Source organism: Mastomys coucha, unplaced genomic scaffold (genome assembly GCF_008632895.1).
Source record: "Mastomys coucha isolate ucsf_1 unplaced genomic scaffold, UCSF_Mcou_1 pScaffold22, whole genome shotgun sequence".
In the NCBI taxonomy this organism is placed as follows: domain Eukaryota; kingdom Metazoa; phylum Chordata; class Mammalia; order Rodentia; family Muridae; genus Mastomys; species Mastomys coucha.
Genome location: NW_022196905.1, coordinates 170,576,522 through 170,588,111, shown reverse-complemented (window position 1 = coordinate 170,588,111; position 11,590 = coordinate 170,576,522).

Genomic DNA, 11,590 nt, shown 5'->3' with positions numbered 1-11,590 from the left:
TTCTCAATTAATGTCAATTGCACAGATTTTATATGTGTGTGTGTGTGTGTGTGTGTGTAATTTTACCCGAGAAATGTGTTCTATACTTAAAAAATGAAATAAAAGAAAAATTCTATAAAAAATTTGTTTTTTAACTCTGTTTTTCTAAACTCTTCCTAAGAACTGAAATACTATAATTACTAAGCATAGTTTTTTTAAACTCCTGCTTATAATTATTCTGCTTAGCCTCTATTCTTAACCCTAACATAGCTTTTCTCTAATTGAACTTCATAATGTCTATTATATTTTGAATCTTGAGTTAGGCCCCGTGTGTTAAGATGATGCTAGTATGTGACAGGATGTTTAAGAGGCAAATCCCACTAGGCAGGCTTTAGGTTCCTGGAAGCTTATCTTGAAGGATGTTGTGGGAGCTAGCCCGCTTCCTTCACTCTGTTTTGCAGTTTGGTTTGTGAAATGAGTGGAATTATCCTACTACATGTCCCACCATGTTGCATGGTTTCACAACATGCTGTAAAAGCTGTAGGTCTACACAACCATTGACGAGAACCTCTGTGGGTTTGCATAACCATTGACAAGAACATCTGAAACCATCAACTAAATTAAATCTTTTTACAAATTCATTGTGTAAGAATTTTTTATAGACGGCTGACTAATAAAATGAGATTGACTTAAAAAAGCAAAAAGCAAAAACAAATACACAAGCAAAAAAAAAAAAAACAAGCAAAACAATGTAGAAGCCAATTAGAATGTGAAAAAAAAAAAGGCTCCTCACAAGTTATGTCATAAGTTCAACTCGATGGGGAACTTAGAACAACGTCAGATTAATTTCCCCAAAGACAGAATTCAGTGTTATAATCCTCACACATATGGGATGCAGAGTCATGTACTTGGAAAGGAAAGTAACTCTGGAATATATTCCTTGTTTGAAGTTAATTAAAGTAGTACAGGAATAGCTTGTAAAACACTGTCTGCACTCAACTAATTCTTTAAGAGCAAGCATGCTGATTTATCTTGCTTCGGGTACATGTATTTTTTTTTTCAAGTGTAGTTCTCACCATGAATTAAAAAAGAAAACACTTTTGATACTTAAGACTCTTCTCTGTGAAAACTTATTAGACTTAAAATTAGAAGTTTTTGAGAATTTAACACTAGTTCTTTCATTTTATCCATTTCAATCTACAGGTAAACGGGATGAATATTAGTTACCCTATTTTCTCCACCAATACACTTGAATAAGGCTCTGCCAATTATACTTACAGAATAACTTTTCTATAAACTACTCTGGATGAACTCAAGGCATATAAAATACAAACTAAATGCAAAGCATTTAAACCAGTTCATATACATAATCAAAGCTTTCTGTTAGCCTTTCCTTCTTCCTGTCCCACAGTCTGATTGGCAATCATGCATCATCATGAGCACTTAAAGAATGAGGACAGATTCTTGTCTTCTAAGCTGTTTGCGCCCGAGGATGTCCTCCTCACATAATGGATAGGAGTCAACCAAAAACCAGATGATCTAGACTGATTTTCGTTTTCTTCAAAGTTTTCTTATCAACCCCTTTTCACGTTTGCACTGTGTGTTCATCCTCTTCAAGGCTTCACCACTCGTTATCCACTGGCATTTGTCCAGAGATGATTTACTGTGATCTACCATTTACTTTATAATCAATGGTTTTTAAGTTGTAAAGCAAATGGGATGTAATGGGATGTAAATAGCCTTGCCCTAGTTTACGGTTGACGGAAGGAAGGTTGGGGGACTTTAATTATTTGACTGGAGTTGCATTGTGAGAAGGAAAGTAAGATAAAATTGATTTATTTTAGGTTTATATTAACATTAATTTATTTTTGTGCACATGGGTGCATGTGTGTGTCCATGCATGTGCATGTATGCACACATGGCATAATTTTGTGTGTTGATCAGAGAAAACTTTGTGGAAGTCTGGTGTTTTTGTTTGTTTGTCTGTTTGGGTTTTTTTTTTTTTTTTGCTTTGTTTTTTGTTTTGTTTTGTTTTGTTCAACATTTGGGTCCCAGGGAAGCAAGCACATTTACTCACTGAGTCATCTCACTAACCAGGAACTAATTACTTGTAGTTCATTTTCAGCTTTGTTGAAGAATGACTAATAAGCAAGTATAACCTATATTCATCGTCTGAAGCATGTTTGGAAATACACACACCTTATAAGACTACTTACAAGGATGAGAGTAAGTAAAGTGTACATCACCTCATATAGCTGTGCTTTCTCTAGCCTAATGAAATGTTCTCATATCTATTCTCCTAGCAAAACTCAAATTACAGTAAGTGATTCCTAACTTTTGGCTGGGGATGATGTTCCAGGCCACAGGGAATGGTCAAGTCCACAGAAAGCTTGAAGCTTTATCATTTAGTGCCTCCCTCCAGTTCCTGTACATTCGCTTCCCAAACTTGCTGAAACTTTTGCTGTTTGGGGCAAAAGATAGCAAAAATATCAGAAATCTCTTTCTTTACAATTTCATGGATGATACAATTATCATCATTGGTCTGGAGAGATTCTTCAGTGGTTATGAGTGGGTGTTGCTCTTTCAGGGGACCTTAGTTTGATTCCCAGCACTCCAGTGAGACAGCTCACAGCTGCCTGTAACTCTAGCTCCAGGAGATTCAATACCTCTGGACTCTATGACCTCTGCATTCATATACACAATCCCATGCACAGACATACATGCATACACACAATTAAAATAAAATAAACCCTTAAAATGAAATTTTAAAATCTTCATTGTACATCTTAGGGGTCTGGACATATTTTTTTCCTTCGTTACATTAATGATTTTTATGTCATCACCCAGAGGAAGCACCTTGGGTCTCTCCTTGGAATATCCAGATTGTTAGCATGGTTGTTCTTGCTCCTCCTAACATTAATAAGTGAGTTGAGGGATGCTATATTGTAACTGTAATTTTATAGCATTTCTAAATACTTTATTCTAAAAGTAGTTCTACTTAATATCTGTCTTTTAACCTTTGTTCTAGAGTTATCGGTAGGTTACACATCACCATTATAGTGCTAATATATTCTGAAATCCTGTGTTATTTTTACCAATAAATTTTATACCTGTATATTTGAATATACTAATAGCCCTTTGTTCCAAGATTATAAAGTCCTTTCAGCATTTTGTATAAGCCAATCTCATGATGATTTTCCTTGACTGTTCAGTATCAGGGAAGTCTTTGTATCATCCTCATTTCTGAGTGACAACTTTGCTGGAAAAATACTGAATTATTCAGTGTTCTCTAGGGAAACAGAACTAATGGAATGAAAGTGTGTCTTTCTCTCCCAAAACCCCTCTTTCTGTGTGTGATGATGAGGGTAGATGTCTCAGCAGATCTCCAGTCTACATTGGAATCCCAGTAAAGCAGATTCTAAGGCCAACAAAGGAGTGCTTCAGGAATAGGAGAGGTGAACCCGCCAGTGAGAAGGAGGGAAAGTGGGAATACAGCAAAAGCTTGCTTCTTCCATGCCTTTTTATGTGGGCTGCCTCTAGAAAGTATGGTGTAGATTTGAGTGGGTCCTTCTGCCTCAAATGCTCCAATCAAAAATTCCCTCCCAGGCATGCTCAGCTGTTTGGGTTTTACTTCATTCCAGATGTGATAGAATTGACAGGCAAGATCAGCCATCACAAGTACTTTTGGTTAGTTTTGTAATTGTTGATGGGGTGGCAGGGAATAGTGCACTGACTCAAGTGCCAAAGATCCCAAAGCAGGGACATCCAGTGATTCCAGGCCCCGAAGGGTACAGTGTCTCTGTGATGGGGACCCTGACTTATAGGTACAGTGCTTAGCTGTGAGATACATGGCAACATTAAGTGGATAGTTTTTTGTGGCAAGAGCTTCTTATATTCTGTGGACGTTTTGAGGATAATTAGTGGTGTAGTGACACCGTTGGTCCAAGCATCAAGGGAACAAAGCCCCAGAAATAAAGGATATGGCACTGTTTGCATGGACTTGGCTGCAGCATCCAGCACAGATTTATGCTAAGGATGAAACAGAGCCAACGTGAGGCTTGTGTAAGGTAGGAAGAGGTAGCGATTACAGGAGTAGATCTTTTGGAGAGAGATTCTGGAGTCTGCAGTGGTAAAGCAGTGGAATCCTTTGTGGTACAGCTGCAGGAGTATAAGCCGTCACAGAAAGAAATCTGAGTCTGTACTGCAGAGATGCTGTCTAAAGTTCTCTGTTTTCTTTCCATTACAATACTGCCTTTACCAACACTCAAACAGCACTGACTTCCATATCTGTGATTTCCCATTCATACCCCAAGCCGGATTTGCAGCTATACACAGAACATTTCAACCTGGACAGATGTCTGCATTCAATATTAGCTAGGCATGACCACGTTGAATTCCTTTTCTTTGTAATCAGATTGTTTTTCAAGTTCTTTTGGTTGGGTGAAGTATCACAGCATCTACATGCTGCCTGATTGTTGCCTAACTCCCTTGAGATTAGGTGAGACATAAGCCAAATATGTGTCTAAACAGGAAATGAAAAGACTGATATGTTTCCCTTCTGAAATGGGTATATTCTGGTCTCTGTTATCCTCTTATCATGATTCCTGTCCAGGTATGCATGTAGCTGGATAGAAACAACAGATTGTAACATGGTAGAACACATGGAAGGAGACAGTTTCCTCAATGAATGTTGAGCAAGGATGGTTACTCCTCTGCCAGCCCTCGTTAGAGCATGGTTCAGTAAAAGCAGATTCTTATGATGTTTAGTGGCTGAGGGTTTGTGGATGAATCATTGAAGAAACCTCCACATCCTACTGGATATGTCTTCAAACAGCTTTAGCAATTACTGTCTCTGTTGTCTTATTTCTTCAGGTTACACCACCCTTCACAAATCTCCATGGCTCCTGCTCATCATTCGCTCTCAATTTCTCCGTTTTAAGCACCTTTTTCTCCAGATTATTTATTCTCACTCAATCTTGGGCTTTAGCAACTAAACTGGCATATTTATTCTGATCTATTTCTCTTTCAAACATTATCTAGCTTAACTCTTCTATGGCCTTACTCCCTGAGCACAAGTCAACATCTGAGATGTCTAGGTTTAAAGCTCTTGGTGGCTTTTTGTCATTGTTCTAAGGGCAAAATCTAAATTATCTCATGCAAATTATCTCTGCTCCAATATTATCAATTGTAGCATTTTTTACAATTATATTCAACATATTTGCTTTTCACTCCCAGGATTTTATATATTCTAACTACAAGCACCTATTATTTTATGTTTTAAATTTTCATGTTTATTATTTTTAATTATATGAGTGTGTGTGGGTACAGATACCCTCAGTAGCCAGAGGAACTCCCAGAGTTAAGAGTTACAGGTGGAGAGGCAGGCAGATTTCTGAGTTTGAGGCCAGCCTGGTGCATAGAGTGAGTTCCAGGACAGTCAGGGCTATTCAGAGAAACCCTGTCTTGAAAAAAATAAAAACAAAAACAAAAAAACAAACAAAAAAAGAGTTACAGGTGGTTGTGATCCACCAGATGTAGATGCTGAGCACCAAATACGTGTCTGTTGTTCTACAATAAACCTCAAATTGCTGAGCCATATCTGCAATCCCACGAGCATGTATTCTAAAGAATGATGAATGTCTCCTGCCGTCAAAATTTATATTTCTGCAAGCTCAAATTCACATAAGATATTTTTCAAAGTCAAAGTTTACTCCAGTATCTATTATGTATGCATCTCTCTGTAATTTTATCTCCCTAAATATACTGGTTTTACTGTTATTTTGAGGTGAGCTTTTCTGGTTGTTTGGTTTGGTATTTTTGTTTGTTTTTTGTTTGTTTGTTTTTCTCAATACTAGTGCTTGAGCTCAGCCCCCTTTCCCACCCTAGATAACACTTCCACAGAGCTACATCATCAACCTCATTTTGTGAGATTTTTGAAGCTAGGTATTAAGTCCCTTTCCCCAGGCTGCTTCCTGCTTCTTTAAAACAAGGTTTCTACTTACATGAAGTCCCCACTAATATATGCTGAGTAGAAGGGAAGTAAGGAAATCAGAAATACCGTGTCCTGCATAGTTTATAGAGAAACACGTTGTGCTGCTGTCACTGAAGTTGGCTCAAATTGTGGGTTCCCTTTCAAAACAATGTCTGATGGTCCTCCGTGTACTCTTCAACTCACCAAAGATGTGTTTTTGTTTCTCTGTAGTTGGTCACTTATCTCAACTCTTTGAAGAGGTTAGAGTTGAAAGCTTCCTTGTACTGCTGTCATAGTTTATGATTTATTCTCAGGCTTTCTTGAATTAAGTGCACAAAACCATTTACTTTGGAAAATGCACTGAAAAATCAAAGTGAAATAACTCTGAAGAATAAACTTAACAATACAGAAAGGGTGGTGACACCACCATTTCAATTGCATCCATTCTTAAAGGCTAAGAACTCTCTTTGCTTATCTTGATTGTCAGTGTCCACTTCTTAGCACTACACAGTGCTAAGTTATTGGTCTATAGCTAAGCATCTAACACTAACCACTCCTCTGCTATCAATACTCAGTCATTGAGATCATGCCTTACTTAGGAATCCAAGAAAAGTAGACAGACATGAAAGAAGGCAAGTCCTTTCTTATTCTATATATAGAAAACACTCAATGAAACAGATGAGCCATTATGTCATGTTGTTGACTAACGAAAGTGACTACCCTCTCGTCAGTTGATTTCTGCCTCCTTTCAGGTTCTGTGCTGTTGTTGGTACTATTATTTCTTCTATGGTTGTTAATTTCAACGTGCATATATTTTCTCTGTATGCAAAACTTTCCTCCAAAATTTACAACCTGCTCCATACATTCAAATAATGATTCAATTTTTAGCTGTGTTTTAAATTTTTGAATATACAACAAAGTAGGCATGTTTGTTAGTTTGTTATGAGGTGTGTGTGTGTGTGTGAGTGAGTGAGTATTTGGCTGATTCATCTCTACTTAATGTTTGGCCTCGACTAACACTTATTCTTTTGACACAGGAAGTTGATGCCAGCAAGCCACAGCAAGCATTCTGATGAAGCCTGGACTGTATAGACATTTAGTATGAAGGGTACTCATCTTGGGATTAGTGATGCTTTGCTCATGGTATGCATGAACAAGCATGCTTGAGTCTAGAATGGGTTCCGTGGAAGAGGTAATGAAGAGTCTCTGTGTATTAATAAAAACCAGGTGTTAAACCCCACTTTTACTGGTCGATACCATGATGTAGTGGCCATTACTTCATTCGTTTTATTGATTGTTTTCTGTCTATACAATAAGAAATGACTTGACTTTTCTTGAATTCCTAAGAAGGAAATGATCTCAATGAAGGAGTATTGATAACCGATGAGTGGCTCCTGTTGGGTGCCTGGGGATGCTTAGATATAGACCAATAACTAGTTGATCATGATCATTTCCATACCGTTAGTCAACCAGTTTCTCCTTGAGGTATTAGTACATAATAAAAGAAGTAGAAGCAATCTCCCTGATCCTCACCAACCACCCTCACAGGGTCCAAGCTGGAAATCCAAAGTCCACATTCCTTCTACTTTATTTTGAAATTGAGGTGAGTTGGTCAAGCACAACAGCCACATAACTGAATAATTTCCAAAGGAAAATGTGAGCATTAATTTGACTAATATCTCTAATATCTATTTTCCCCTCTCTCATTACCAAATAAAGACATAAATGCAAGTGACATGACTTAAACTTACATTCAGAATAAAATATTAAGGGAACAGCTACATCTGTTTTTTTATTACTTATTTATTATTATTCTGTCAATCCATTACATTCCCGTTACCTTGCAGATATTTGTGGACAATCATCCATTCAGCTGACATCATTCAACCTAAGACATGGAGATAGAGAGTATTTCAGAATGTCAATGGCACCTACCATCAGACCTCTGAAATACCTGTGCTAGGAAGTGCTTGCAGAACACAGCTTGCTCCCCCAGCAATGCTTAGAGCTCATAACCTTCAGGGGTTCCTGTTGACAGGACTTCAAGCAGGTGGAAAACTTTGTTACTATTTGTTAGTAACATGGAGCTTGAAAGCTACAGACTTCACTTCACGTAGCTTGAAGATCCTCTCATTGTCCTTTCCTGTATGTGAGTTCATTCCCATAGCCAATGACCTCTCCCTCAGCTCCACGTGGAGAGTATGCCAGGTCCTGTTCAAAATGACAATCCCTGGTCCATTGCATTTTGGCAGTATGGAACAATCCTAGTCAAACTCTGACATCTGCAATTTGCATTGATCCTCCCCTGCTACTCATTACTGATAGGTGGCGCTGCTGCAAAGCAGATCAACGCGCTAAACTGCAAGTCCGGTCCACACCTCTGCTAATGCGACAGCCATCAGGGAATCCATCTCATCTCCACAAATGAATCTCATCTCATCACTTAGCAGGTGATTCGTCTACCAATTAAGACACTGTACTTACTCGGGACCCAAACTCTGACCTATATTTGAATAAACCTAGGCTTTTCTCTAATCATCTTTTTAAATTCTTTCTCTTAAATGAGCTTAAGGATACTCACTCATTAAAGTATTTTAAATATTCATTACATTACAATTCCCTCAGCAGGTCCTCCTGTTAGGCTGTTGTTGCCTGTTTTATTATGAAAAACAATACTTCCTCATTTCTACTTCTTCTTTCCTTCTCTGATATTATCCTTGGTTGCTTTGAGAACAATACCTTACAACGTGATCAGGAGTCATAGCCAAGAACACAGAGCCATATGTGTATATACAAACATATATACATACATACATACATACATACATTCTGTATGAGATAAACATGCAAACGTATATGTGTGTATGTATGTATATGTGTGTGTGTGTGTGTTTATCCCAAATAGAATCTATTCAAATGTCATTCGTTACAGGCCTTTTCATCTAGACAGGAAAACAGTCCTTTTACTGAGGATGATGGACATAAAGCAGAGTGAAGTTAGGTGGACAGCAACACATTGAAATCCATGCAAATTCTTCTGAATGACTGTTGATAAGCCAAAGGGAGGGGGGAAGTCCGAGGTAAATAAGCCTACTGCACAGGTCTCTCCTCCACAGTGGTGGGGATCTCAGAGCAAGTGACTGTGTTACAGAACCTGAAACTATGGGGTAAGTAGAATAAGCTAGCCAGACTTCGGTACTCTTGCCCTCGTTTTTATTTTGTAGCCAAACTATTCAAAGCCTCCTAAAATTGGTCCTGAATATTTTTGCTTATAATTCTGAGAAGACATGAATTTCCAAAGATAATCTAACTTTGTCCCAAACCATTCCCTTCCCCAGAAGCTATCAATCAGAACTGTGTCCAGAAGCCAGCAATAAACTGTTCCCTGATTAAATGAAAGCAGGCAAGTGTTGATATCATAAGCTGAGCAGGGCATGGAAGGCCAACAGTAATCTGTCCACACAGCCACAGGCACAGCCCACACTGCAGTGCCTGGGTCTTAGCTCCTGGCAGCTCCAAGTTCAAGGCCAGTGGAGCTTTGTTCCTAACCTGCTCAGCCTTCCTAAGAAACGCCATCTCCTGGGAACCAATGTCACACTGTAGATAGGAGTCCTTGAACCCGTGGCCTTAGCATTCTGAGCACACTCCATTAACCAGAATTCCCTGAGGGATATTTTAAGCATCCAGTTTTAGGATGCTTAAAATATGCCTTTTCCTGTGGCAGGTAAATAATGTATCTACACAGAAGATGTGATGCTACCAGCAAAGGGACTCTGAAATGATGGCCTCCAACCCGATGGAAAATTATTGAACCATGAATCTAATTTATCTAAAAAAAAATTCAATTCCTAAAAACCCTACAGTACATTGCACTCTGTCCCCCACATGATGCTATCTATATGGCTCTCAAAACACTGACTTTTAAAAATGCATCATTTTTATTTAAAAATTATTATTATTATTATTATTATTATTATTATTATTATTATGATGATGATGATGATGATGATGATTATTATTATTATTATCTTTCATCCATAAAGACAAGGAATACTTGAAATCCAATTAAAATGTTGGATGGTACAAAAATGTTTAAGTTTCATTTTAGTCTAGCTTAGGTAACCGTTGAGAACCCCCTGTATTTTGTGTGGTCTCTTTTTCTCTTCTCTCTTTTGCTTCACTCTTCAGTAGTATGATTATGTTGAAGATGGACAAGAACAGATGCTGGAGGTTGCCCAGGGATCTTAGTTCATCTCTCTCTGAGCATCAAGGAACTCTGAGGGCAGAGAGCAGTGGGAGGGTGGTCATCCCTGTTTTCTCTAAATAACACATTTCTCATGCATTGTGGCAGCAGTCTCATGACACATTCATTGACCTCATGGATGCCTATTCCATTCTTAAATAGGATATATCAGGCTTTGAGACAGTGGTTATCCTACCCTACTTCTTCACAGACTTCACTTCTATTGCAGAGCACTATCCTTGATAATCCTACCCTTACATCATTTTAGCATCTTGCATTATGCTTACTCTCTCTTTCCTTCAATCGAGAGAGTCTTTTTTTCATTAAAAATTCTCAAATGGTCCTTACAACATAAGGACTTAGAAGGTAATTGTGATGAATAAATGAAGGGGATAAAAATGCGGAAATTATGGGAACATGAAGAGGGAGAGGAACCCCTCCTCCAGAGTCTGGTGATTTTTTTTTTTTTTTTTTTTTTTTTTTTTTTTTTGTTGGATGAAAAGAAGGATCTAGTACAATGACTTTGCTACACAAGTCACTAACAAGAAGATAATATTTGTGCAGAATATTTTTTTTTAAATAAAAATGTTGAAGGAGCAGAAAGTGAGGCTTAAGGTCTGAGGGTAAACTGCCTCAGAATGACCTCAGCCCTTTCCCGTGTGTTCTCTATGAATCTCACAAGTAAGACGATTTATTTTTGTTTCCAGTAAGGAAGATCCATCATCCTGCATCCTTCTGACTTAGAGTTTTACCTTTCTGATTGTGATCCTGTCTGCCAGGAACACTTCAGGAATGAGCATGGGGTTTCATCTAAATTCCCTAGCAACCCTCCGAGATAAAACTTCAGAAGCCAGCAAGGCTTCTGGAGGGCCATTGACAGACAAAGGAGTGTCACTCACTTCTGAGAACTGCTCTTGGGCAGCCCTACTTCCTTCAGTGTCTCTCTGCTAAATCTGGTGCCTTAAACCTATGTTTAGAATACCTTTGTTTTTAAAGACTCAAGACTCATGTCTTTATTATTTATTGGTGTGTACAGGCATGTGTCCGTGTTTACATGTATTCACAACTGAGTGTGAAGGTGTGTGCCACGCGCACACATTGTCCTCTGTCACTGTCTCCCTGTTTCTTTACAATGGGGTCTCTCCCTGAGTCTGGGTTTGCTGGTGTCTCATCTACGCTAGAAGCAAGAAAGCTCCAATGAATTTTCCTGAATCTCTCCACCTCTGAACAGAGGTTACAGGTGTGCACCGACACCTGGTTTGCTGCAATAAATGCTGAGATCCAAACCCTGGTCCTATGGTTGCATAATAAGCGTTCTTAACCACTGAGACATCTCTCCAGTCTTCTACATTGTCTTTTCATAGATTCCAAGTCCACTGCAAACTGCCTTCCTTTGA